The sequence below is a fragment of the Miscanthus floridulus genome, chromosome 7, assembly GCF_019320115.1.
Source record: "Miscanthus floridulus cultivar M001 chromosome 7, ASM1932011v1, whole genome shotgun sequence".
Taxonomy (NCBI): domain Eukaryota; kingdom Viridiplantae; phylum Streptophyta; class Magnoliopsida; order Poales; family Poaceae; genus Miscanthus; species Miscanthus floridulus.
Window position 1 is genome coordinate 98,490,756 of NC_089586.1, and position 27,634 is coordinate 98,518,389.

Genomic DNA, 27,634 nt, shown 5'->3' on the forward strand with positions numbered 1-27,634 from the left:
AGCTCTCTGAGCATAAAACAATCTTTCTGCTGCTTCTTGCAGTCTTGCACCATAAACGCACTTCCCTGTCTCCTGGTCCAGTGTTCCCCCATGAGCAAAAAACCAATTCTTTGCACGCTCTCCCCACTCGAGTGATTCTGGTGTGATACCCTTGGCAAGAAGGTCTGCTTCTATTTTGTTCCACTTCTTAATGGTAGTCGGGTAGTCACCTGATCCCAAGTTATGGTGGTATGTCTTCTGTTGGGCATTACATTGGTTCTTTATCACCCGACTCACACCCTCTTCCGACATCTTGTACTGTACAAACTTATCCTAATAGGGCCTCTGCTTTGAGATCGGGTCTGGGATAGTGAAATCTGGTGCTATGTTCTTCTTGACATACGTCGTGTATAGGTGTTTCTTCTAAGTCTGAAACTGGGTGGCCATCTTCTTCATTGCCCAATCCCTAACTCACTCCTTCAATTCATCACCATCTATTATATCATCATAACCATCTGTTTGGAGCGTGAAATGTTCCAAGACATCATTCCAAATTAATGTCTTATCACGATCAGAGACAAAACTGATATGAGGAGCATTGGTCTTCTTCTTCCATTCGCGAGTACTGGTCAGGAGCCAATCCCTTACAAGGTAACCATAGTAGTGCACGAATTTTGTTTTATTTGCCCCCCCCCCCGTTCGCCTGTATCCACATTGAACTCCGAGATGATGAAGCGGCCCTCCAATGGCTTTTTGGGACCTCGAACATTTTTACTCTTCGTTGTAGTTGTTGATGTCGATCCAGAGGGCTATAAAACATAAACATTATTTTTAATGTCATGAGCACACAAAAGACATATGATAATATATATAGCTAATAATAAAAATATATACTTGGCCAATACCTTGTTGCTAATTTTGTTCAAGAGCTAAGTACTAACTCCCGTCATCTGCATCCTCTTGCACGTTGTTTTTAGCACCATCATCGCCGGCAACTTGAGTGCCAGTGTTGATCAAATTCATCATCAACTCCTCCTCATCCATGTTTCTCGGGTCGGCCATCTAGCTTCAAAAAACAAAACCAATATATAGTACGTCAAATCTTTGCTTACATGCGTAAAATCAACGAACAATATGCATTATTAAATCTTGCCCCTCGATCACGGACGCAATTCGCCACACTAGGGCAAACTGCGTCGGTACTAGGGTGAATTAGGGCTATACATAAACGGCTGAGGGCGAATTGCGTCGGTGACTAGGGCGAACCACGTCGGTGACATCAACAACGCGGTTCGCCCTAGTCACCGATGCAATTCGCCCTAGTGTGATTGTTTAGCGTTAACAATGACGATAATACAAATGTTGATCGACTAGGCCATGAGAGAGGGCGCTATGATGAGAGTGGCGGTGCTCCACTCCACCGTATATATGTTTGTACACATGGGTGAATGAGGGTGGCGGTGCTCCGCCGTATAAACCCTAAACCCTAGGGTGAACGAGGGCGGCGGTGCTCCATCGTATAAACCCTAAACCCTAGGGCGAATGAGGGCGGCGGTGCTCCACCGTATAAACCCTAAACCCTAGGGCAAATGAGGGCGGCGATGCTCTGCCGTATAAACCCTAAACCCTAGGGCGAACGAGGGCGGCGGTGCTCCGCCGTATACATAGAAACGCATGGGCGAATGAGGGCGGCGGTGCTCCGTGACATATATATACATGCATATGAATACAAATGATGAAAACATATGGATTGCGATCGAGGACAAGGACGTACGGCAAGACGAGTGGCGTGGTCTCGACGTTGGCGCAAAGTGGGCCGGGGCGGTGGTCGGCGCAGCAAAGCGGGCCAAGCCGTGTCGACGCGGTGGGGACCGGCGTCGGGGGCACGCACACTACGGTCTCTACTGACAACAACGACGTGAGGCGGGTCAGGCCGAGGGCGATGCTCGGCGTGAACTAGGGGCGCAGCGCGGTGGAGGCAGCCAGCGTGCTGACGACGACGACGTGAGGTGGGTCGGGCTGGGGTGGTGTCAGTGCGGTGGAGGGCGTCGTCGGCGTGGAGCGGCCCGGGCCGGGGCTGCGGTCAACGCGCTGGAGGGTGTGGTCCATGCGTCGGGCCGGGGGGGGGGGGGGGCAGCAGCTGGCGCAGCGAGGTTGTCGGCAGGCGGTGGAGGGTGGAGCGCGGGTGCGCGCAGTGGAGGGCCGACGACGAGGGCGGTGGTCGGTGCGGTCGACGTAGAGGTGGAGGGCGTCATGGGGACCGAGGTCGGCGGCGATGTTGGGGCCGGGTCGACGGGGTCACGGCGGCAGCGGCAGCGGCGGCGCGATGAACGCGCGTGTGAGGACTGTGGACGCGCGTGAGGCGGTGGCGACGATCGACATCGGGCGGGGTGGCGGCGGCTTCCTCGGTGTGGCGGCGGCTTCCTCGGTGTGGCAGGCCGGGTGGTGTGGGCGTAGCAGGGGAGAGGAATCGGCAATGGCGTGCGCGGCGGCGAAGATCGACATCGCAAGGAAGAAGATGGGGCGACGAGGGATTTGGGCACTGGCATATATATGCCACACCCCTTTACTCCCGGTGCCAGCCCCCCACCGGGAGTAAAGGTCCTTTACTCCGGGTGCGTGTTACCAACCAGGAGTAAAGGTATACCTTTACTCCAGGTTGGTAACACGCACTGGGAGCAAAGGTTTATTTTTACTCCTGGTTGGTAATACGCACCGGGAGTAAAGGTTTTTTTGGCGGGCCACGAAACTGCAGCCCACCTTTACTCCAGGGTGGGCTTCCCACCCGGGAGTAAAGGTGGGCTGCAGTTTCGTTACCCGCCTATTTTGAGCAAATTTTTTTAATAGAAATACAATAGTCTTGTTAAATACATAGTAAATTAAATAAAAGGCATAAAATTATTTTGTTAAAAATATAGATTTTCTTTTTCTTTATTGCACATAGGCAAAATCTATAACCTAACTTTTTTATTTTTTGTTATAATTATAAAACATAATGTAACTAATATTTATTATTTCGTTAATGCAAAAATGTAGTGTTTAATTAAAATTATTAAAACTATTGGTTTTGGACAGGAAATTTGTTTTCACATCATTTTAACGTTAATATTTTAATTTTTCATCACTCAATATCCTAATTTAACTTTTTGAGAGAGAAATCCCACCAAATCAAACATTGATTTAATTTGAAATACGACATAATAAACATCTGAATTTACAATTATTACATAATATCTTAAACACACACTACATTAAATCACTATATCATCAAGTGGGCACAGCAGTGAACTTCTTCTTTACGTATGTCCCTTGGTTATGATCGCGTCGTAACCATAGAGTGTCCTCATCATTTACCAAGATGCTAGGGTCTTTGTTCACTTTGAAGGGCGGAATTCGGTCATCCTTTTCATAATCTTCTGACATGTCCAACTTGTCCTCAATTCCCACGATGACTCTTTTCCCTGAAAGAACTATGTGGCGCTTTGGCTTTTTGGTTGAGTCATTATCATTTTTCCCTCTTTTTGGTTTGGTAGACATATCATTGACATAGAACACCTGATTCACATCCTTAGTAAGGACGAATGGTTCGTCTTTGTACCCAATATTACTAAGGTCTACTGTTGTCATTCCATACTTGTTGTCTACTGTTACCCTACCTCCGGTCACCTTGACCTATTGGCACTTGAACAATGGGATCTTCAAAGTAGGTGCATATTCTAGTTCCCATATTTCATCTATGCGGCCATAATATGTCTGCTTATTCCCATTCGGGTCTATGGCATCTATGCGGACACCACTGTTTTGGTTGGTACTCCTTTTATCTTGGGCTACTGTGTAGAATATGTTCCCATTTATCTCGTACCCTTTGTATGTGACGATATGCCATGATGGTTGCATAGCCAATAAATACAGTTGCTCATGGATGCTCTCATCACCTTGACATTTTTTTCGCAACCAACCGCCGAAAGTTTCCATGTGCTTACGCGTAATCCAAGCTTCAGTCTTCCTTGAAAACTCGGATCGTAAGAGATCTTTATGTGTCTCAATAAACGGATCTACCAAAGAGGAGTTCTGTAGAACTGTGTATTGCGCTTTATTGAAATAATCATCTTCCGTACCAATATATGTTTTCCTCCCTAGTGTCCCCTTTTCGCTTAGTCTCCTCTCATGTCTCGATTTAGGAACACCAATCGAGTCAAGGTCGGGAATAAAGTCAACACAGAACTCAATGACCTCTTCTGTTCCATAGCCCTTGGCGATGCTTCCTTCTGGGCGAGCATGGTTGTGAACATATTTTTTTAGGACTCCCATGAATCTCTCTAAGGGGAACATGTTGTGTAGGAACACAGGACCGAGAATGAAAATCTCCTTGACTAGGTGAACTAGGAGGTGTGTCATGATATCAAAGAAGGAAGGAGGGAACACCAACTCAAAGCTGACGAGACATTGAACTATATCATTCTGTAGTTTAGCTAGACCAGTTGGATCAATTGCCTTCTGAGAAATTGCATTGAGGAATGCACATAGCTTCACGGTGTCTAGACATACATTTGGAGGTAGAATTCCTCTTAATGCAACTAGAAGTAATTACATCATGAGAACATGACAGTCATGGGACTTTAAGTTATAGAATTTCTTCTCTGGCACATTTATAATACCCTTTGTATTCGAGGAGAATCCAGATGGTACCTTGATGTTGTTTAAGCATTCAAACATGATTTCCTTCTCCTCTTTGCTTAGAGTGTAGCTAGCAGGACGTAAGTAATGGCATCCATCATCTGTCTTCTCTGGATGCAGGTTGTCTCTTTCTCTCAAACAACACAGGTCCTGTCGTGCTTCAAATGTGTCATTAGGCTTTCCATACACACCCATGAAGCCTAGCAGGTTCACACAAAGATTCTTCGTCAGGTGCATCACATTGATCGAGCTGCAGACCTCTAGGACTTGTCAATAGGGTAGGTCCCAAAATATAGACTTCTTCTATATGGGTGCGTGACCGTTAGCGTCGTTCGGAACAGGTTGGCTGCCATGTCCTTTTCCAAAGACGACTTTCATATCATTGACCATATCGAGTACATCCTCACCAGTTTGGTTGCGAGGCTTGGTCAGGTGGTCTACCTTCCCTTTAAAATGCTTGCCTTTCTTTCTTACGGGGTGATTTGCACGAAGAAATCAATGATGGCCAAGGTACACGACCTTTTGACATTTTTTCAAGAATACACCTCTAATATCACCGAAGCAGTGTGTGCATGTATTATATCCCTTGTTTGACTGTCCTGAAAGATTATTTAGAGCAGGCCAATCATTGATTGTTACAAACAACAATGTTCATAGATCAAAGTGTTCCTGTTTGTACTCATCCCACACACGTACACCTTCTTTATTCCACAAAATGAGAAGTTCGTCAATAAGTGGTCTCAGGTACACATCGATGTCATTGCTAGGTTGCTTCGGGCCTTGGACGAGCATAGGCATCATAAGACTTTCACTTCATGCATAACCAAGGAGGAAGGTTGTAGATACTTAGAGTAACAGGCCAAGTGCTATGACTACTGTTCTGCTCTCCAAAAGAATTGATACCATCTATACTTAAAGCAAACCTTAAGTTTCTTGTGTCATTTGCAAACTCCGGGAATTCTCTATCGATTGCTCTCCACTAGGACCCATCAGCAGGGTGTCTCAACATATTGTCTACCTTACGGTCTTCTTTGTGCCATCGCAACAATTTTGCATGTTCTTTGTTTCTGAATAGACGTTTCAAGCGTGGTATTATAGGAGCATACCACATAACCTTGGCAAGGATTTTCTTCCGTAGACGTTCGCCCTCAACATCACCAGGGTCATCTTGCCTGATCTTATACCGTGATGCATGGCATACCGGGCATGCATCCAATTTCTCGTACTCTTTGCCACGGTAGAGGATGCAGTCATTAGGACATGCATGTATCTTCTCGATTTCTAGCCCCATAGGACAGACAACTTGTTTTGCTTCGTAGGTAGTGGCGGGCAATTCATTGTCCTTTGAAAGTATCTTCTTTTAGATTTTTAGTAACTCTCCAAATCCCTTGTCAGATACACCATTCTTTGCCTTCCATTGCAGCAATTCTAGTGTGGTTCCTAACTTTTTCTGCCCTGCATCACAAGTTGGGTACATCAATTTCTTGTGATCTTCTAGCATCCGCTCAAACTTGATCTTCTCCTTTTCACTTTCACATTTTCTTTGTGCGTCACGAATGACCTAACAAAGATCATCAGCAAGCTCATCTTCTGCGGCTACCTCTTCTTCAGCTTCTCCCATTGCAGTATCATTGAAGCACGCACCATCCGGAATAATATCATTGTCGTTCCATTGTTCTTCTTCACCTTCTTCCATTACAACGTCGGTTTCTCCGTGCTTCATCCAACAAATATAGTTTTACATAAAATCCGACTTAAACAAGTGTGAATGAAGAGTCCTTGAGCAAGGATATTCTACCGTATTCTTACATATGGCATATGGGCAGCACATGAAACCATTGCGTTTGTTTGCCTCGGCCGCACGTAATAAAGAATACACGCTGTCAATGAACTCTTGGGAGCGGTGATCAGCATTGTACATCCAATGCTGGCTCATCTGCATTACATGATATAAATACCATATTAAAACCTAGATCATAATTAATTATTTATACAACATGCGTGCCACCACAAAAGGTATAAATTTATGAAAGCATCGCTACAATGTAGACAATCCCAACTACCACTAAAAGAACTAAAGCTAAAATACATTTTAGGAGCACAAAGATTTCGCGACCAATCTTAACTAAAACAGACAGATCCCCCGATTGTGCAACATCTTTGGGCTTCTTTGGCTGGATCACTGCCTCATTAGCCATCATATCTGTCTGTTGTACAAGATATTTTTGCACGAGTTCAACATACTCTTCCTCCCAGTAGAAGTCTGAACATCGTCCACTGCCATCCCACTGAAATTAAAACAAAAAATTAGAACTTTAATTACAACCATCATGAAAATAGGTATAAACTAACTATAATCATAAAATACGATAAAATAACTCACATTGCGATCTGGACACTTGTAGAAGATACGATCCTTGTTGGGACCCTCCTTTTTCACTCGGTACTCCATCACAATCTTCGTCTCATCACGACACTTGCCGCATAGAATGAGAGGGAGGTCCGGCCTAAGTCGCTTTGGAACCCCATGAGAGGTCGAGGACCCGGAAGCAGTTGTCATCTACTCTCTATACTCATTTTTTAATACACTATAAATTTCTCATTTTATAAACAAATAAAATTAAGAAACTATAAAATTATCTATATCTCTAAACAATGAAGTGTGCTATGCATGCTAGAAATAAAAAATGAATACTAATTTTAAATACCTACTTGAACTTTTCTTCATCCAAATATGCAAACTATAAGTTATTTTGAGCTCAAATTATTTACAAATAAAAAAAACACCATAAAAACAATATATATATAGTGAACAATATAAGATAAGCCAATGATGAAAAATGAGAGTATAAGAGTGGTAACCTTTACAACTGAAGAATCGACGGAGGAATCGAAGAAATCGACGGAAGAATCGAAGAATGGATGGAGGAACAGTAGAGGGAGGAAGCAAGAACACTAGTGCAGTGAGCTTCAAAATATGCTGAGCTCGGGCTCGAGAGAAAGAAGGAGACGGCCGGGATATAAAGGACGACCTTTAGTCCCGGTTGGTGACTCCAACCGGGACTAAAGTAAACTTTCCAACCCCCGGCGCAGCCACGGTCCAGGAGTAGACTTTTACTCCTGGTTGGAGCCACCAACCGAGAGTAAAAGTCTACCTTTAGTCCTGGTTGGTGGTTCCAACCGAGACTAAAGGTTCCTACCACCTCTGTCTGGCACAGTAGCCGTTGGACAGAGACCTTTAGTTCGAATTGAAGCCACCAACCAGGACTAAAGGTCTCTCTAGTCCCGGGGAAAAAAAAAAAAAAAAAAAAAAACCCGAAACTAGCCCATTTTAACCTAGTATCAAACGTCTATTCTCTACCCGTGGAGTGAGCAGGCGCGCGGTGGACGCGGGGAGAGCGCAGCGCGGAGGATGCCGGAGGGTGCAGGGAGAGCGTGGAGGACGCCGGAGGACAGGGCGAGCAGGAGCTCCTCCGCTCCGACGCGCGGGTGAGTGCGAGCTCTACCGCCGCACGGGCTAGCGTGAACTCCACTCTACTGTCACGGCTCGGTCTTCGCGACTGCACGTGCTGTCCTGCTCCCGAGGCGTCGCTGCGGTGGGATCCAGACCATCGGTACCAGCTGCTTGTCCTTCTACAGCTCTACGCTCGGCGGAGTGAAGACGATGGAGAAGCCCGTGAAGAAAGCCATGGGAGCAAGGCGGCGCTCGTGGATGGCGCGCGTGCGGCCTCGCGAGCGCGTGGGGGGGGGGGGGGGGGGGGGGGGGTCCGCCACCGCACGGGCGTGGGCGCGAGCTCTGCCATGGCCTCGCCCTTTCCTTCTCGGCCGCCGGCGAGCCCCAAGCAAGAGGAAGAGGTGCTGCGAGAGAAAGAAGAAGCAGGCCGTGAGGCTGACGAGTGGAGTCTGCTCGTAAGTGAGAGAGACTAACGATGAGCTGGTAGATGACGACAAGCCCATGGTAGGCGAGAAGATGTACAAGCTATGAATGGATTCCATTCCCTGCGGCACCATGGTCGCCAAAGAGTTCGGCTGCAAGCGGAGCGTCGTGTCTCTCTTCGTGTTCTCTGGATCGGTCCTGCGTGGCGAAGGGCATGCGGAGTAGAAGAAGGTGATCCGAATCATGGGATTCGCTGGACGCGCATTGGAGGCGATACAGGACGATGGTGGTGCGACATTTGAGAATCTGGGCCTGAACTGCGCAGCCATGTCAGTTGTTTTCGATGCCTAGCCAAGTCTTTAGAACTGCAATAATATTAGTCGATTAGTCAAAGTTATTTCATATGTAAGAACTTGTGATACATTTTTCTACCTAGCGTTTGTTGCCTAAGTTTGTATTACTTGTGTTCCTTTTTTGAAACAAAAAGGTCCGCTATGTTCCGGTGCAGCGGATGTAGAAGTGTTGGGATCACGGAAGATGAGCTGACAATATTGAGTGACCTTGCACCGCCGGTCCTTATTGCAGCTCGCAGGTAGAAGCTACACCGGGGCCAGGAGGCCACCGGCGCTACGGAGGTGGACGCCGGGACCGGCCGGGCGGTCAGCGGCGGTTGCGAGGGAGGGAGAAGCTCAGCTCACCTGATCCTAAACTGTCAACACTGATTGAAAGGTCACCATAAAGAGGAGCTCATCGATGGCGTGGAAGAAATTGTCTGCTTTGAATTTGTTGCACCAAATATTTTATAATATCTTCTCGCTGTCAGAAAATTAGGCCCCGTTTAGATCTAAAAATTTTTAGATTTTGGCTACCGTAGCACTTTTGTTTGTATTTGACAATTAGTGTCTAATTATGGACTAATTAGGTTCAAAAGTTTCGTCTCGCGATTTCTTACCCAACTGTGCAATTACAGCCTGTTCGCTGGTTGAATTCTGGGCTGGTTTGGGCTGGCTGGTGCTGGTTTGTTGTGAGAGAAAAACACTGTTGGCTGGCTGGTTTGGGCTGACTGAAACCAACAAGCGAACAGGCTGTTAGTTTTTTTTATCTATATTTAGTACTCCATGCATATGCCGCAAAATTCAATGTAACGAGTACTGCACAAATTTTTTTAAAATCTAAACATGCCTTTATTAGTAGAGCCCGATTTTCATGTTGTCACATCTTTGGAAGTCAAAGGTTGGCTGCTCCGGTGTCGTGCCGTATGACTTTCGTTACCAAACGGCGTTTGCACATAGGGGTGTTTGGTTTTTCTTCTAAATTTTAGTCATTGTTTCATTGAATAATTAATATATGTATGGAGTATTAAATATAGACTAATTACGAAATTAATTGCACAGTTTGCGACTAATTTATGAGACGGATCTTTTAAGCCTAATTAGTCCATAATTTGACAACGCAGTGCTACAGTAAAAATGTTCTAACGATGAATTAATTAGGCTTAATAAATTCGTCTCGTAGAGTACCGACGGATTCTGTAATTTATTTTTTTATTAGTATCCAAACATCTCACGTGACATTCTCACATGATATCTCCTAAATTTTAGTCACAGGATGCAAATACTCTATAGGAGTGTAGCATTCCATTAGTACAGTACTTTCGAGTCATCGCACGTTTTTTGAAAACCGGGAGCGGTGACGCACTACTAGTAGTGTGTAAAATTATCGGCACGACGGGAGGGGTGACGCTACCTGACATGAGCCCACAGGCAAGAACACTACCACTCTACTAGTACTTATTACTATATATAGCTAAGCTCCTGGTGCTGGTGGCGCATCAATACATTCACGACTCTGGTCTCTCCATAAGCTCTCTTAGCATTGCTTCAGAAAAAACACACCGACTCGCACACCATAAGCTCTCCACCATACATATGAACAAGAGTGAGCATTTCGGCATCTCTGTTTTCTTCTTAAATACATGCTCTCATTTAGAAAATAGTTGTATAAGCAATTTATATTCCAATTCAAAAGTATGTATATATGAGAAAATTATTAATAGATCTTTTGTCTTTTGATGTGTATCCTAAAGAATTGAGAATATCTATTTCTTTTCTTTTAGGGTTGCCGTTGTTACAGGAGGGAATATAGGAATTGGATTAGAAATATGCAGGCAACTTGCTTCCAAAGGGTCACGGTAATATTGACAGCGAGGGACGCGAAGAGGGGTGCAGAAGCGGTCAAAAATCTTGCAGCGCAGGGGCTATCATACGTTCTGTTTCATCAACTGGAGGTTGGAGATCTCTCTAGCACTGCACGTCTCGCTGATTTTATCCGGGAAAAATTTGGCAAACTGGATATATTGGTACTGCCTTCGTTTCTTAATAATTTCCCTTTGCAACGTCACTGCACTACATGTGAAGGATGTTGATTCGGATTTGATCATGAATCATTGGTAGTTGCTGCTTTGATTATTTTCAGGTCAACAATGCGGGCATTTGTCGGGTCCATAACAGAAATCAGTGATCCAGAATCTTTTAAGTTAGAGGTTAGTTTGTAACTTCATAAGCAATTCAACTTTACTTTCAGTTATTTATACATGTTTGCTTAGAGAATTTTTGTATATTTATCTTCTTGATACCTCCTACTATGAAAGAGACTAACAATTTTCCCTGCGTGGAAATAGCTTGCAGGCATGAATGAAAAGGAAAGGCTAGAAAGGATCAGGAGGTACACCACAGACCCTTACGACCAAGCAGAGGAGGTCTTGAGAACAAACTACCATGGCACCAAAATTGTCACAGAAGCACTTCTTCCTCTCCTACTGTTCTCAGCCCATGGAAGGTGTCGGTGTTTTGGGTCTGCCGGATCCTCAACCGACTAGTGAGAGTGTACTGCGTGTCTCTAATCCTAGATGGTGATGCAAAGAGACACAAGGTTTATACTGGTTCAGGCAATAGGTGCCTTACGTCCAGTCTGAGAAAGCGATCTTGTATTCCTTGCACCGAGGTGCTTGTAGTAGGGGCTTACAAGCTGAGCGAGAGAGGGAGTTAGTCCCAGATCTCTGCGTGGAGTGGCGTGGGTTGCTTGAGATGCTGATCTCTTACGGTGAGGAAGTGTGTACGTTACAGAGCGTTGTGTGTTGCTTGCCCATGTGGGTCTGTGTGTGTCCGTCTCCTCAGAAGCGGCCCCGGTCACTCCCTTTTATAGTCGAAGGGAGGCACGGGGGCGGTACATGGATTTGCTACGTGGCGTTCTGTGAGCAGTGACGGCATGTCCGAGCCCTGTAGCTCATCACTGTGGTGGCATGGTTGGTGGAGCGGCCTTGTACTCGGTGCACTGGAGCGACGCGCTGGTCACGCCTGATCTTGTGCGACGTGGGAGCTCCTGTGGTTTGGCGCAGGGTATGGTGCGTACTGTAGATGACGTGCCGGTCGCTGTATGTTGACAACGTAGAGAGCCGAGGCCTGGTCGATGCAGAGGCTGAACCATTGTGGGGGGCTCGGCGGGCGCAAGTCCCGAGGCTACAGGGACCCCGAAGCGGATAGCCGAGGCTCGGAGGGAGCAGTTGGCCTTTGTACGTCGATTCCAAGGCTACAGGGACCCGGACATGACTCTCCACGCCGCGCTGTCCTCGGAGCAGGGGTTAGGCAGCACAGTGCAGCACGGGTGTCAGTCGTGGGCACAGCGCCGAGCACAGCGGCCGGTAACCCCTGCCCCGTCCTGTCCCGGACGACATGACGTTGATGTGACTCATGTCTCGTCGGCCACTCCGCTGTATCGAGCCGTCGTTCGGCTGACGTCGCGGGAGTGGTTGAACACGTTAGTTGGACGTGATGTCCTGTCAGAGAAGTCGGTCAAGGCGGAGGCGGAGAATCGGTACCTCGTCCGAGGCCTTACGGGCGGGGCCTCGAGCGAGGCGGAGAATTGGTACCTCGTCCGAGGCCTTACGGGCGGGGCCTCGAGCGAGTCAGAGAATCGGTACCTCGTCCGAGGCCTTACGTGCGGGGCCTCGAGCGAGTCGGAGAATCGGTACCTTGTCCGAGGCCTTACGTGCGGGGCCTCGGGCGAGGCGGAGAATCGGTACCTCATCCGAGGCCTTACGAGCGGGGCCTCGAGCGAGTCGGAGAATCGGTACCTCGTCTGAGGCCTCGTGGTTCCATTTTGGGCCGAGCCCGCTTCGGGTGAGTCCGGATATTGTTCGAGGTGGGCAGGGCGGTCCAGCCGAGCCTCGGATAAGGTGGGGGTTTGCTGGTGGTTGTCTCTTGGCTCCAATTTTCACAAGGTCTAAGCGATTTTTCGGTTCTTGCTTAGGGGACCCCTTTTTATGGTACCCGACAGTAGCCCCCGAGCCTCGGGGAGAGTGTGAGAGCTCTTCCTGAAGTTTTGACAAGACTTGGCTCGCGGCAGCTCCTAGCGGGATGGTATTTCATACTCGAAGCCTCAGTGGGTCCGCGTGAGCGCACCCACCGGGTGTAGCCCCCGAGGCCCTGGAGGAGTGGGTTTATTCCTCTAGGGGCTTTTCTCATGTTGAGCGAGGGGTTTTATCGCGTTTACCGAGCCCACGAGTGCGAGTTCAGGTCGCTGGGCCTCGGCTTGGTTGCAGGAAGGGCCCCTGAGCCTCTGCTCGGAGCAAGAGGGCGATTAGGAGTTTCCCTGTCTTTTTTGTGTGGCCCTCGCGCATCCTTTTCGTTCGGAAGGAGGGGCGGAGTATGCCAGGCTACCCTCGGTGGGCACGAGCAGTGACACCTCCGGTGAGCTATTTCGGGTAAGTCTAAGTGGAGGCCCATGCCCCATTCGATAGGGGTCGACTAGCGGTCTAGAGATGCACTCTAAAAGTACCAGAGGGCTTCTCTAGTGGGTCCTAGGGCCGTTTGATTGGCCTCGAGGGCTCAGTGCCTCCCTACGGTGGGATCCCATTCAGAGACCTCCCTGTTGGTCTCGGACACGACTTAGGGCATCCCAAGCAATTGCTTGCTTAGGCCTCGGCCATGTATGGGCTTGCCCATAGTCATCCCTGACTCTATTTGTCCTGGGGCGGCTGTCGAGACCTTCGGGGGCCCAGCCTTCGAACCCCTAGACCGTAACGGGCTCGGTGCCTTTTATCACGTTTGCCAAGCCCCCGAGTGCGAGTTCAGGTTGCTAGGCCTCGGCTTGTTTGTAGGAAGAGCCCCCGAGCCTCTGCTTGAAGCAAGAGGGCGATCAGGAGTTTCCCTGGCTTTTTTGTGCGGCCCTCGCGCATCCTTTTCGTTCAGAAGGAGGGGTGAAGTATGCCAGGCTACCCTCGGTGGGCGCGAGCAGTGACACCTCCGGTGAGCTGTTATCGGGTAAGTCCAAGTGGAGGCCCGTGCCCCATTCAATAGGGGTCGGCTAGTGGTCCAGAGACGCACTCCAAAAGTACCAGAGGGCTTCTCTAGTGGGTCCCAGGGCTGTTTGATTAGCCCCGGGGGCTCGGTGCCTCCCTACGGTGGGATCCCATTCAGAGACCTCCTTGCCGGTCTCAGACACAACTTAGGGCATCCCAAGCAATCGCTTGCTTGGGCCTCAGCCATGTACGGACTTGCCCATGGTCATCCCTGACTCTATTTGTCCTGGGGTGGCTGTTGAGACCTTCGGGGGGCCAGCCTTTGAACCTCTAGACCATAACAGGCTCGGTACCCAGTTCCTTCATCTAAAAGGAAACAGGTGGGGGATATTCTCCTCCCATCAGCTAACAACAGTGGGTGCGCCTTTTGAGGCGGTTCCTCGGGGAGACGGAACGGCGCCTACCATCGCTGTGGTCGGATGCGATGCGACGTTCGTGGATGGGATGTTACTGTGCGTGCGTGATTAATAAGGAAAAGGTGGATACGTGGGTGGTTTAGTCAGATCTGGATTAACTGTGCTAGATCTGAGGGAAACTTCCCCGGTTTCATTGCCCGTCCATTTCGCCACCTTCCCTCCCTCATAAATACATGACGAGCCTTGCCCTGCCCCTCCTTACCTTGCCTGCCTACATTCGCCCTCTCTGCCTTTGAGTGGTTGCTAAGAACAGAGAGCATCGGGGAGAAGAAGGGAGAAGGGGGAGGAAAGGAGAGAGAGAGAGAGATAGCGAGAGCACGCCTTACCGCCGTAGCCGCATTCTCCACCGTACCCATGGCCGGCGGTGCTGTTGTCGTCCAGGCGGATCCTTGGGGTCCGTCTGATGTGTCTGTGGCGATGCTGTAGTCGCTCATCGACAATGGTCTCCTCCACCCAGTTACCGACCCCAACAGACCGGAGTGGATTGCTCCGAGGGGGCGAGCCGGAGCCGAGGCCACACGATGGCTACATCGTGAGCTTCGTGGCCTTCTACGAGCACGGTCTTGGCTTGCCGATGGACCAGTTCATGTGGGCGCTCCCGCATTACTTTGGCGTGGAGCTCCACAACTTCAACCCCAACTCCATCGTGCAGGTGGCCATCTTCATCGCTGTCTGCGAGGGGTACCTGGGCATTGCCCCCACTAGGAGCTGTGGCTCCACTTCTTTCGGGCAGGGCTCAACACCAAGATGACGGGCACGACGGGCACGCGGAAGGCGTTGAGGGCCAGCGGCTGCACTCTCCAAGTACGCCAAGATAGGCAGCCCTTCTACATCCCGGCCTAGCTCGCGTCATCCAACCGCCACTGGTACAATAGCTGGTTCTACCTCCACAACGATGACGGCGGGCTTCCCCCATATACCGGGTGGGTTGTGGAGAGCCAGCCAGAGAGGTGGAGGTACGGTGTCCCGGTGGTTGATTAGCCCAAGCTACAGCCGCTCCTAAAGGCGTTGGAGAGGCTATGCAGCTATGGCCTTACGGCGGCTATGGTCGTGGTGGCATTCCACTACCGGAGGCTGCTGCCACTGATGGCTCAGCGGCAACACCTATTCGAGATGACATTGGGTGAGCCGATCAACGGCATCCGGTTGTCTGCTGTCACCCTTTCTGACAAGGAGGTTCTACGTCGAGTGAGAGAGACGGTGGAGGGGTGGCAAAGGAGCTATGAGCTGACCCCATTCCCGATGTGCCCATCATGGGGGTACATCTCTCTGGTAAGTCACGCGCCGCTATGGCCCCCGAGGCCTCCTCGCTCCTTACATTTTCAATCTGTTCCCTTATTTGCGTTTGCCGTTCCTACAGGGGATAAGGGATGTGCGAGCCTCTCTGCCGCCCATTCTTGAGGACACAGAGCGACGGGCGGCGAATAGGGCGCATGCCGAGGTGTACAAGGAGTGGAAGGATGCTGAGGAGGCAAGGCGCAAGAGGAAGAGCCTCGAGCACAACGAGCTGGAGAAACGTCGCTGGCCATAGAGGCACGACGGTCTCCCAGTGCAGCCGTCTCCATCACCGTCGTTGATGGATTCTTCGAGCGATGACAATGAGAGCGAGGTGGGGCAGGGTCCTTTGGACCATCTCCCTGACGTCAGGGGGACCATGCCCGAGGCATCGATGAGCGGCCTGGCGTCTCCAGGAGGAGGAGGAGTGGACGCCTCGGGGATGGCGATCGCCCGCCCTAGGGCCGAGGCCAACACGCCTGAGACACGGGCATTGGGGAAGCGCGCCATCAGCCCGATGGGCTTGACAGCGGAGGTGGAGCAGGCGACGGCGGGGGTGGCCCAACCATTTCCATAGAGGGCCGAGGAGGCGCTGGGGTCCGATGAGGGCTAGCCGGCACCGACGGACACGGGGGCTGTGCCACCACCGCCGCCACTGCTGTTGCAGAGGACGAGGGATGTAGTGCAGAAGTTATTGTGTCCCTACTCGAGGTAAGTGCTTTGTCAGTGGAGTTTTCAGCATCTTCCACTCGTTCTTTGGTCGTATGCTGACCAAGTAAGTGTTTCGTCTTCAGCCGGAAGCATCAGGCAGAAGCGCCTGCCCTAGCACCACATAAGGTGCTCAAGGTGAGCACTAGCTCTACCGCCCGATGGGTGGTGGAGGCGTAGGCCGCCATACAGCGTGGCGCAGCATCGGCCAGGGCCGACCCAAAGGAGCCGGTCGCCCAAGGAGAGGTTACCGAGGCGGCCACGAAGTAGGTGGGAGAGGAGGCACCTACGCCCCATGAGGCCGAGGCCCTCAAGCCAGGTGAAGTCAAGGCCGAGGCAGCGGAGGCCGGGGCTTCTAGGGCTTTTGAAGTCGAGGTGGCGGACGCCGAGGCTCCTAGGACCACCGAGGCCGAGGTGGCAGAGGCCGGGGCTTCCATGGCCACCGAGGCCGAGGTGGCGGAGGTCAGCTTAGGTGCGGTGGAGCTGGCGGCCTAGGATGCAAAGATGGAGGCGGGGCAAGCTTCGGTACTGCCCCCGGTCCAAGACCCGCCGCCGTCACAAGAGAGCGCCCGGGAGGTGGAGGTTCATTCAATCTCCTCCGACGATGCTTCCCGGGGGAAGGAGGTGGCGGACGCCGAGGCAGCCAGTACCACGGAGCAGCTAGCTCCGACTTCTAGCGAGGGGAGCTCGGCCCTCATCCGGGTACAACCCGAGCCCCATGGGTGGGATAGCCTGCATATCTTATGGCAGAGCCGGGACGACCCTGAGGGGGAGCCTCTATTCGCCCTTGAGGACATGGTCGAGGGGGGCACTGGGGCTCCTTCGAGCAATTCCGCCAGCTAGCGAAGCGGTTGCTGTGGACAGCGCTGTCCATCGTGGCTGATGATCTGCCCGGTGTTGCCCAGGTACGCACCTTCTTTTCTTATGCTGTGTCGTCTTTTCCTGTGTTTTCTCGTAGTGCTTGACATCTATTCTGCCTATCCAGGAGCTTGAGTGACAGCTCTAGTTTGGTTTTGGTTAATTGATGAAACCCTAAGTGCTAACCTAGTTTATCAAAGTGATTATGAGATAGGTAGCACTACTCCAAGTAATGAAGCAATGGTGAAGATCATGACAATGGTGATGACATGGTGATGATCAAATGCTTAAACTTGGAAAAGAAGAAAGAGAAAAACAAAAAGCTTAAGGCAAAGGTAAAATTGTAGGAGCCATTTTGTTTCGGTGATCAAGACATTTAGCGAGTGTGATCACATTTAGGATAGATAGCCGTACTATTAAGAGGAATGAAACTCGTATCGAAATGCGATTATCAAAGTGCCACTAGATGCTCTAATTCATTGCATATGCATTTAGGATCTAGTGGGGTACTAACACCCTTGACAAAGTTTATGAAAATATGCTAACACATGTGCACAAGGTGATACACTTGGTGGTTGGCACATTTAAGCAAGGGTGAAGGAGATAGAGTCGAAAAGGAGTGAGTCGCGTTGTTTATAGAGTGACCAGACGCGTCCGGTATGGTTATCAGACATGTCCGGTATTCGGCGACGTACTCAGCGACCGGACATCCGGTCGCCACACCAGACACATCCGATATGATTCAGCGAAAGTAGTGTTCGGCAATGCAGTCGATCGGACGCTGGCAGCGTCCGATCCGATGTGACCGGACACGTCCAGTCATCCATGGGTGCTTACTATACTTGACCAGACACTGAGGCTCAGCGTCCGGTCAGTTTCTACCAGACGCGTTCGGTCGGCCCTGGTGGCTTACTGGACTCGATCGGACTCGACGGTGCTGCGTCCGATCAATTAAGTCTATGCGTCCGATGTGAGCGTCTGGTCGTCGGCAGATTAAGTAGCAATGGCTATGATGGTTTGAACTGGACATGTGGCAGTCTAGGGGCAACCAGACACGTCCGGTATTCACGACCGGAGCGTCCGGTGCTACGTCCGGTCAGTTGGACTACAGCGTCCGGTCAGTCCGCGTTATGCCCAATGAAGGGGTATAACGGCTCTATTTGATGGGGGCTTCTATTTAAAGCCCCATAGCCGGCTCAAGCTCAGTCTCTTGCACATTTTCATTGACATAGCAACCTTGTGAGCTTAGCCAAAGCCCTCTCACTCATCTCCATCATTGATCCATCATAATTGTGAGATTGGGAGAGAATCCAAGTGCATTGCTTGGGTGATTTCATCTAGAGGCACTTGGTATTCGTGTTGCGCTGTGGATTTCGCTTGTTTCTCTTGGTGGTTGCCACCACCTAGATGGTTGGAGCAGCGGTGGAGGATTGGCACGAGTTGGTGATTGTTCGTGGCCATCTCCGGTGATTGTAAGGGGAGTTGTACCTTCCCCGGTGGAGTACCGAAAGGTAACTCTAGTAAATTGCTCATGTCATTGAGTTACCTCACTTGTGGGTCGGTTCTTGCGGTGTCCTATCATGTGGACGAGGTTTGTGAAACATCTCTTAGCCGCTGAGCCACCAAGTGTTGGTTGACACAACGGGGACGTAGCGTGTTGGCAAGCACGTGAACCTCCAGAGAAAATTGATTGTCTCTTGTCTTTGGCATTCTCCCGGTGATTGGCTATATATTCATCTTGTGATTGGTTCATCCCCTACACGGCGGTATAATCACCCTACTCACTTATTTACATTCTTGCAAACTAGTTGATACAAGCTCTTTAGTGTAATTAGAATTGAGAGCTTACTTTATTATTTACATTCATCTAGTTGAGCTCTTTAGAGTAGCAAGTTTATGTGCCTAAGTAATCATTGCAACTAGAATTGTTGGATAGGTGGCTTGTAACCCTTGTAGAGCTAGAGCAAGTTTGCATTATGATATTTGTCATACTAATCAAATTGCTCTAGTTGATTTGTAGATTTTTAAATCGGCTATTCACCCCCCTCTAGCCATATTAGGACCTTTCAAGTGGTATCAGAGCCGTGGTCACCGTTTGATTGAAGGCTTAACAACCTCGGTGTCAAATTATGGCTCAAGTTGTGTTCAACCATGTGGGGGGCAAACCACCATTCTTTGATGGCACATGCTATGATTATTGGAAGAGAAAGATGAGGATGTATCTTGGTTCAATCAATGATCAAGTATGGGAAGTGACCGAAAATGATTATGCTGTCATTGATCCCAACAATCCCACCAACCAAGATAAGACCAACAAGCAATGCAACACAATGGCCCTCAACACCATATACAATGCCATTGATTCCAAAGTGTTTGAGCAAATCAAGGATTGTGAAAGTGCAAATGAGGTGTGGACAAGATTGGAGGAAACATATGAGGGCACACCGGTAGTGAAGAGTGCTAAGTTGTACATCCTCAAGGACAAGTTGACAAGTTTCAAGATGAAGGATGATGAGAGCATTCCGGAGATGTTCCATCAGCTACAAGTAATTGTCAATGACTTGAAGGCTTTGGGAGAAAAGATCAAGGATGATGATGTCTCTCATTGGTTCTTGATGTGCCTACCTCCAAGATTTGAGATGTTGAGATTGCTCATCATAAGAGGAGGATTGAAGGAGATTACCCCCAACCAAGTACTAGGTGATGTCATGACCCAAGAGACATACCGTGTGGAAAGGGAGGGGGATGACAAGGATGACAAGAAGGAAGAAGACAACAAGAAGAAGAGTATAGCATTCAAGGCTAGCTCATCTTCATCCAAGAACAAGGGCAAGTCCAAGAAAGAATCAAGTGATGATGATGATCTTAGTGATATTCATGATGAAGCTATGGCCCTATTTGTCCGCAAGATGGGAAAATTCATGAAGAAGAAGGGCTATGGTGCAAGAAAGAGAAGAGATCACACCAAGAGCAAAGAGTATGTGAGAAGATGCTACAATTGCAAGAGCCCCGATCATGTTGTAGCAAATTGTCCCTACAATAGTGATAATGATGACGATGAGAAGGAGAAGCACAAGAAAGATAAGAATGAAAAGAGGGAGAAGAAGGAGAAGAGAATGACCTTCCAAAAGAAGAAGAAGGGTGGAGGCTATGTAGTCACTTGGGATAGTGATGGTTCCTCGGATGGTGATAGCTCTAGTGATGATGACAAGAAATCCATCAAGAGAGCACTAACAAGCATCGCCATCAACAAGAAGCTCTCCATCTTCGACACTCCATCGACATGCCTCATGGCAAAACCTACCATGGTAAAATATGATGTGAGTGATGATGATGAATGTGAAAGTGATGCTTGTAGGAGTGATGATGATGATGATGAGGAGTACTCCAAGGAGGAGCTCATGGACATGTGTGAGCAAGTGCATACTTGCTTTGAGATGAAGAGAAAGGAGTGCAAGGAATTGAACAAGAAAGTCAAATTTCTTGAGCAATCCCTTGATGAGCTCAATGCCACTCATGAGAGGCTAATGGAATCCCATGGGAAGCTTGGCAAAGCTCACTCTAAGCTTGAAAAGGCTCACTCCTCTCTCATTGAGCAAGTCAAAGTGGAGGAAGCCAAGAAGGAGCAAGTGATCATAACATGTGATGTGGGACTAACATGTGATCTTATTGGTGAATCTATTTTTGTTGCTCCCACTAATACTTCTTGTAGCACTACCACTTCACCCTTGAGTGATGGTCTCACTTGTGAAAAATTGCTAAAAGTGGAAAATGAGACCCTCAATAAGGAGGTGAATGAGCTCACTCGTGCCTTAGGCAATGCCTATGGTGGAGATGCCTGCTTGCTAAAGTGCTTGGGTAGCCAAAGGTTTTCTCTCAACAAAGAGGGATTAGGCTATACCCCCAAGAAAGGCAAGGCGGCCTTTGTCACTCCTAAAGTTAGCTTTGTGAAGGGCAATGGTCGGTTTTGCAATAGATGAAAGCAAGTTGGGCATATAGAGCAAAATTGCAAGACTAACAAGAACAAGCTACCTAATGTATCCTCAATCAAATTTGATTCTTGTTACATGCTTTATAAGGGTGCTAATAGTGTGAAGGCTAAGTTCATTGGTACACCAATTGTGGGCCCAAAGAAGAAGGCCATTTGGGTACCAAAGACCTTGGTGACTAACCTACAAGGACCCAAGCAAGTTTGGGTACCTAAAAAGAATTGATCTTCTTTTGTAGGTAAATTATAAAGCCGGAGGAAGGCATTGGGTGCTTGATAGTGGGTGCACACAACACATGACCGGTGACTCAAGAATGTTTAATTCAATCAATAAAAGCAAGAGCAATGGGATTGATAGTATCACATTTAGTGACAATGGCAAAGGCAAGGTCAAAGGGCTTGGTAAAATTGCAATATCCAATGACTTGAGCATTTCCAATGTGCTACTAGTAGAGAGCTTGAACTTCAACTTATTGTTGGTAGCTCAATTGTGTGATCTTGGTTTCAAGTGCATATTTGGTGTGGATGATGTAGAGATCATAAGTGTAGATGGCTCTAACTTGATATTCAAAGGATTTAGATATGAGAATCTATACTTAGTTGATTTCAATGCTAGAGAAGCTCAATCGTCAACATGTTGATCACTAAGTCTAGCATAGGTTGGTTATGGCATAGAAGGCTTGGTCATGTTGGAATGAAACAATTGAACAAGTTGATTAAGCATGACTTAGTTAGAGGCTTGAAAGATGTCACATTTGAGAAGGATAAGCTATGTAGTGCATGTCAAGCCGGAAAACAAGTTGGTAACACACATCCTAAAAAGAGCATGATGAGCACATCTAAGGCATTTGAGTTGATACATATGGACTTGTTTGGACCAACCACATACACTAGCATTGGTGGAAACAAATATGGTTTTGTGATTGTGGATGATTTCACTAGATATACATGGGTCTTCTTTCTTGGTGACAAGAGTGATGTGTTTGCAACATTCAAATCATTTGTCAAGGGCATTCACAATGAGTTTGAAACAACCATCAAGAAAGTTAGAAGTGACAATGGTAGTGAATTCAAGAACACTAGAATTGATGAGTTGTGTGATGAATTTGAAATTAGACATCAATTCTCGGCCAAGTATACTCCTCAATCAAATGGGCTAGTTGAAAGAAAGAATAGAACCTTGATTGATATGGCAAGATCAATGTTGAGTGAGTACAATGTGAGTCATTCATTTTGGGCCGAAGCAATCAACATGGCTTACTATTATAGCAACCGACTCTATTGTCATCCCATGATGGAGAAGACACCTTATGAGCTATTGAATGGGAGAAAGCCCAACATAGCATACTTTTGGGTTTTTGGATGTAAATGCTATATATTGAAGAAAGGCACTAGATTGAGCAAGTTTGAAAAGAAATGTGATGAAGGTTTCTTGCTTGGTTACTCCACTACTAGCAAGGCTTATAGAGTTTGGAATTTGGCTAGTGGTACTCTTGAGGAGGTTCATGATGTGGAATTTGATGAAACAAATGGTTCCCAAGAGGAAGATGAGAATCTAGATGTTGTGAGAGGCACTCAATTAGTCAATGCAATGAAGAACATGGATATTGGTGATATAAGGCCTAGAGAGGTGATTGATGTTGAAGATGACAAGAATCAAGTGCTCTCTAACTCAAATGTGCAAGCTAGTGGTTCTCATGATCAAATCCAAGTAAGCACTAGTGATGGCAATGTGCAAGATCATCAAATGGCTAGTCCATCATCTCAAACAAGTGATCAATCAAATGCTAGCAATCAAGTGCAAGTGCTTCAACCAACCAATGTTGCAAGAGATCATCCATTAGACATTATTATTGGTGATATTTCAAGAGGTGTGCAAACAAGGTCAAGATTGGCTTCATTTTGTGAACATTTCTCATTTGTGTCATCCATAGAACCCAAGAAGATAGATGAAGCTTTGAGAGATGTTGATTGGATCAATGCTATGCATGAAGAGCTAAACAACTTCACAAGAAATCAAGTATAGGAGTTAGTTGAGAGGCCTAAGGATCATAATGTGATTGGAACTAAGTGGGTCTTTCGGAACAAGCAAGATCAAGATGGGATAGTAATAAGGAACAAAGCAAGATTAGTGGCTCAAGGTTACACTCAAGTTGAAGGTCTTGACTTTGGAGAAACATATGCCCCGGTTGCAAGATTGGAAGCAATTAGGATCTTATTAGCCTATGCTTGTGCCCACAACATCAAGTTGTACCAAATGGATGTGAAGAGTGCATTTCTCAATGGGTACATCAATGAGCTTGTGTATGTTGAGCAACCTCCCGGTTTTGAGGATGAAAAGAAACTCAACCATGTTTACAAGTTGAGAAAGGCTTTGTATGGATTGAAGCAAGCACCTAGAGCATGGTATGAGAGATTGAGGGATTTCCTACTCTCTAAGGGATTCAAGATGGGAAATGTTGACACCACTCTCTTCACCAAGAAGCTTGGAAATGACTTATTTGTAATGCAAATGTATGTTGATGATATCATCTTTGGATCAACAAATCAAGAATTTTGTGAGGAGTTTGGCAAGTGAGTTTGAGATGTCTATGATTGGAGAGCTTAGTTACTTCCTTGGTCTTCAAATCAAGCAAATGAAGAATGGCACATTTGTGAGTCAAGGCAAGTATATTAAGGACATGCTCAAGAAGTTTGAAATGGATGAGAGTAAAGCTATTAGTACACCAATGGGGACAAGTGGAAGCTTAGATAGTGATGCTAGTGGAAACATGGTGGATCAAAAGATGTATCGGTCTATGATTGGAAGCCTACTCTATGTGACCGCATCAAGACCGGATGTGATATTTAGTGTATGCATGTGTGCTAGATTTCAAGCCTCACCAAGAGAAAGTCATTTGAAGGCAACTAAGAGAATATTGAGGTATTTGAAGCATACACAACATGTTGGATTATGGTATCCCAAAGGAGCAAGATTTGAGTTGATTGGATATTCAGATTCCGATTATGCAGGATGCAAAGTTGAGAGAAAGAGCACATCGGGCACATATCAACTATTAGGAAGATCACTTGTGTCTTGGTCATCAAAGAAGCAAAATAGTGTAGCACTTTCAACCACCGAAGCGGAGTACATTTCGGCCGGTAGTTGTTGTGCTCAATTACTTTGGATGAAGGCTACCTTGAGTGACTTTGGAATTAAGTTCAAGCAAGTGCCATTACTATGTGACAATGAAAGTGCCATGAAGCTCACCAACAACCTAGTTCAACACTCAAGAATAAAGCATATAGATGTCCGTCATCACTTCATAAGAGATCACCAACAAAAGGGGGACATTTGCATAGAGAGTGTGGGCACTGAAGATCAACTTGCCGACATATTCACCAAGCCACTTGATGAGAAGAGATTTTGCAAGCTAAGAAATGAATTGAACATACTTGACTTCTCCAATATGTGTGGATGCACCCCCACTATATGACATGCCTCTCCTTCGAGCCAAGCAAGGTAAAGTTGATTGACATGTCATTCATCCATTGCTAAGGACTTGTTTAGTGCATCTAGTCATTCCTATCATGTCCTAGGCTCATTCATGAAAATCAAATGAATTTGATGCTTGTATGGTACCACTATTGCTTGTATGTTTGAAATGATCTAGTGGTAGCATATGACATGTTTGTGGGCTTGTAAACCTAGTGTTTGGTTTAGAAAATGAGCTATAAGTGTTTAACTCAACATGGTACAAGATAACCCTTATTTGGAGGTGTGAAGAAGCTTATCCTTGGATCAAACCGAGTTAAATATCTTTTGCAAGTAATCTAGATTGAACCAAATTGGGAAAATGATCCTCATTTCACATGGTTTCACTCCAACCTATCTATAATTTGAGCTCACCTTTTGTGCGAATTGTTGACAAAGGGGGAGAGAAACAAAGATATGAGTGATAGGGGAGAGATATGATAAAGGAAAAGGATCAATTAAAATTTTGAGCACACAAGTAGGGGGAGCAAGCTCATAAACTTGTATGATGCATTTGAATGAATGTTTCATATATTTGCTTGCATGGTACAAGTTCTTAATTACAATATCCATGCTTGTGTGGTGTATGCTAGTTATAGGTTTGAATGATGAAATGAAAAACTAGCATGCTTAGGCTAAAGTAACTAGACTTATGTTCATTCTATGGAAACTAGACCCTTGCATGTAATATTGATCTCACGGGGTATTCTAGTTTTTGTGTATGTCTAGTCACTAATGATGCTAAGGATGGTATATTGGTGCACTCCGATTGGTATCACGCTTCAAAGGTCCATCTCTTATACCTTAGCATCATTTGGTAGAAATTGACTCCTATATTTCCTATCTAAGCATATGTGCAAGCTACAATCCAAACTCTTAGCACATATGTAAGGGGAGAAACTACTACCATTTGGAGTTCATGAAACTTGTCCATATTCTTTTACACATGGTAAATATGCTTGGGCAAGCAACATGAATTCAATTAAATCTCAATTCATATCTTTGTGAAAGGGTTGTCATCAATTACTAAAAAGGGGGAGATTGAAAGCTCTAGTTTGGTTTTAGTTAATTGATGAAACCCTAAGTGCTAACCTAGTTTATCAAAGTGATTATGAGATAGGTAGCACTACTCCAAGTAATGAAGCAATGGTGAAGATCATGACAATGGTGATGGCATGGTGATGATCAAATGCTTAAACTTGGAAAAGAAGAAAGAGAAAAACAAAAGGCTCAAGGCAAAGGTAAAATTGTAGGAGCCATTTTGTTTCGGTGATCAAGACACTTAGCGAGTGTGATCACATTTAGGATAGATAGCCATACTATTAAGAGGAGTAAAACTCGTATCAAAATGTAGTTATCAAACTGCCACTAGATGCTCTAATTCAATGCATATGCATTTAGGATCTAGTGGGGTACTAACACCCTTGACAAAGTTTGTGAAAATATGCTAACATATGTGCACAAGGTGATACACTTGGTGGTTGGCACATTTGAGCAAGGGTGAAGGAGATAGAGTCGAAAAGGAGTGAGTTGCGTTGTTTACAGAGTGACCGGGCGCGTCCGGTATGGTTACCGGACATGTCCGGTATTCGGTGACGTACTCAGCGACCAGACACGTCCGGTTGCCACACCGAACACATCCGGTATGATTTAGCGAAAGCAATGTTTGGCAGTGCAGTCGATCGAACGTTGGCAGCATCCGGTCCAGTGTGACCGGACGTGTCCAGTCGTCCATGGGTGCTTACTGTACTCAATCGGATGCTGAGGCTCAGCGTCCGATCAGTTTCTACCAGACGTGTCCGGTCGGCCCCGATGGCTTACTGGACTCGACTGGACTCGGCGGTGCAGCGTCCAGTCAATTAAGTCTCTGCGTCTGATGTGAGCGTCCGGTCATCGGCAGATTAAGTAGCAATGGCTATGATGGTTTGAACTGGACACGTGGCAGTCTAGGGGCTACTGGACATGTCCGGTATGCTAACTAGACGCGTCTGGTGCTGCGTCTGGTTAGTTGGACTGCAGCGTCCGGTCAGCCCGCGTTATACCTAGTGAAGGGGTATAACGGCTCTATTTGATGGGGGCTTCTATTTAAAGCCCCATGGCCGGCTCAAGCTCAGTCTCTTGCACATTTTCATTGACATAGCAACCTTGTGAGCTTAGCCAAAGTCCTCCCACTCATCTCCATCATTGCTCCATGATCATTGTGAGATTGGGAGAGAATCCAAGTGCATTGCTTGAGTGATTGCATCTAGAGGCACTTGGTATTCGTGTTGCGCTGCGGATTTCGCTTGTTTCTCTTGGTGGTTGCCACCACCTAGACGGTTGGAGCAGCGGTGGAGTATTGACACGAGTTGGTGATTGTTCGTGGCCATCTCCGGTGATTGTAAGGGGAGTTGTACCTTCCCCGGCGGAGTGCCGAAAGGTAACTCTAGTAAATTGCTCGTGTCATTGAGTTACCTCACTTGTGGGTCGGTTCTTGTGGCGTCCTATCGTGTGGACGAGGTTTGTGAAACACCTCTTATCCGCCGAGCCACCAAGTGTTGGTCGACACAACGGGGACGTAGCGTGTTGGCAAGCACATGACCTCGGGAGAAAATCGATTGTCTCTTTCTTTGGCATTCTCCCGGTGATTGGCTATGTATTCATCTTGTGATTGGTTCATCCCCTACACAGCGGTATAATCACCCTACTCACTTATTTACATTCTTGCAAACTAGTTGATACAAGCTCTTTAGTGTAATTAGAATTGAGAGCTTACTTTATTATTTACATTCATCTAGTTGAGCTCTTTAGAGTAGCAAGTTTGTGTGCCTAAGTAATCATTGCAACTAGAATTGTTGGATAGGTGGCTTGCAACCCTTGTAGAGCTAGAGCAAGTTTGCATTACGCTATTTGTCATACTAATCAAATTGCTCTAGTTGATTTGTAGATTTTTAAATAGGCTATTCACCCCCCTCTAGCCATATTAGGACCTTTTAGAGGCCCA

At 47.2% G+C, this 27,634-nt stretch overlaps 1 pseudogene; it reads left to right on the top strand.

Annotated features, from left to right (window-relative positions):
- The first annotated feature begins 8,665 nt into the window (after positions 1–8,665).
- Positions 8,666–27,634, top strand: part of LOC136465935 (salutaridine reductase-like) — a 29,460-nt pseudogene continuing 10,491 nt past the window's right edge.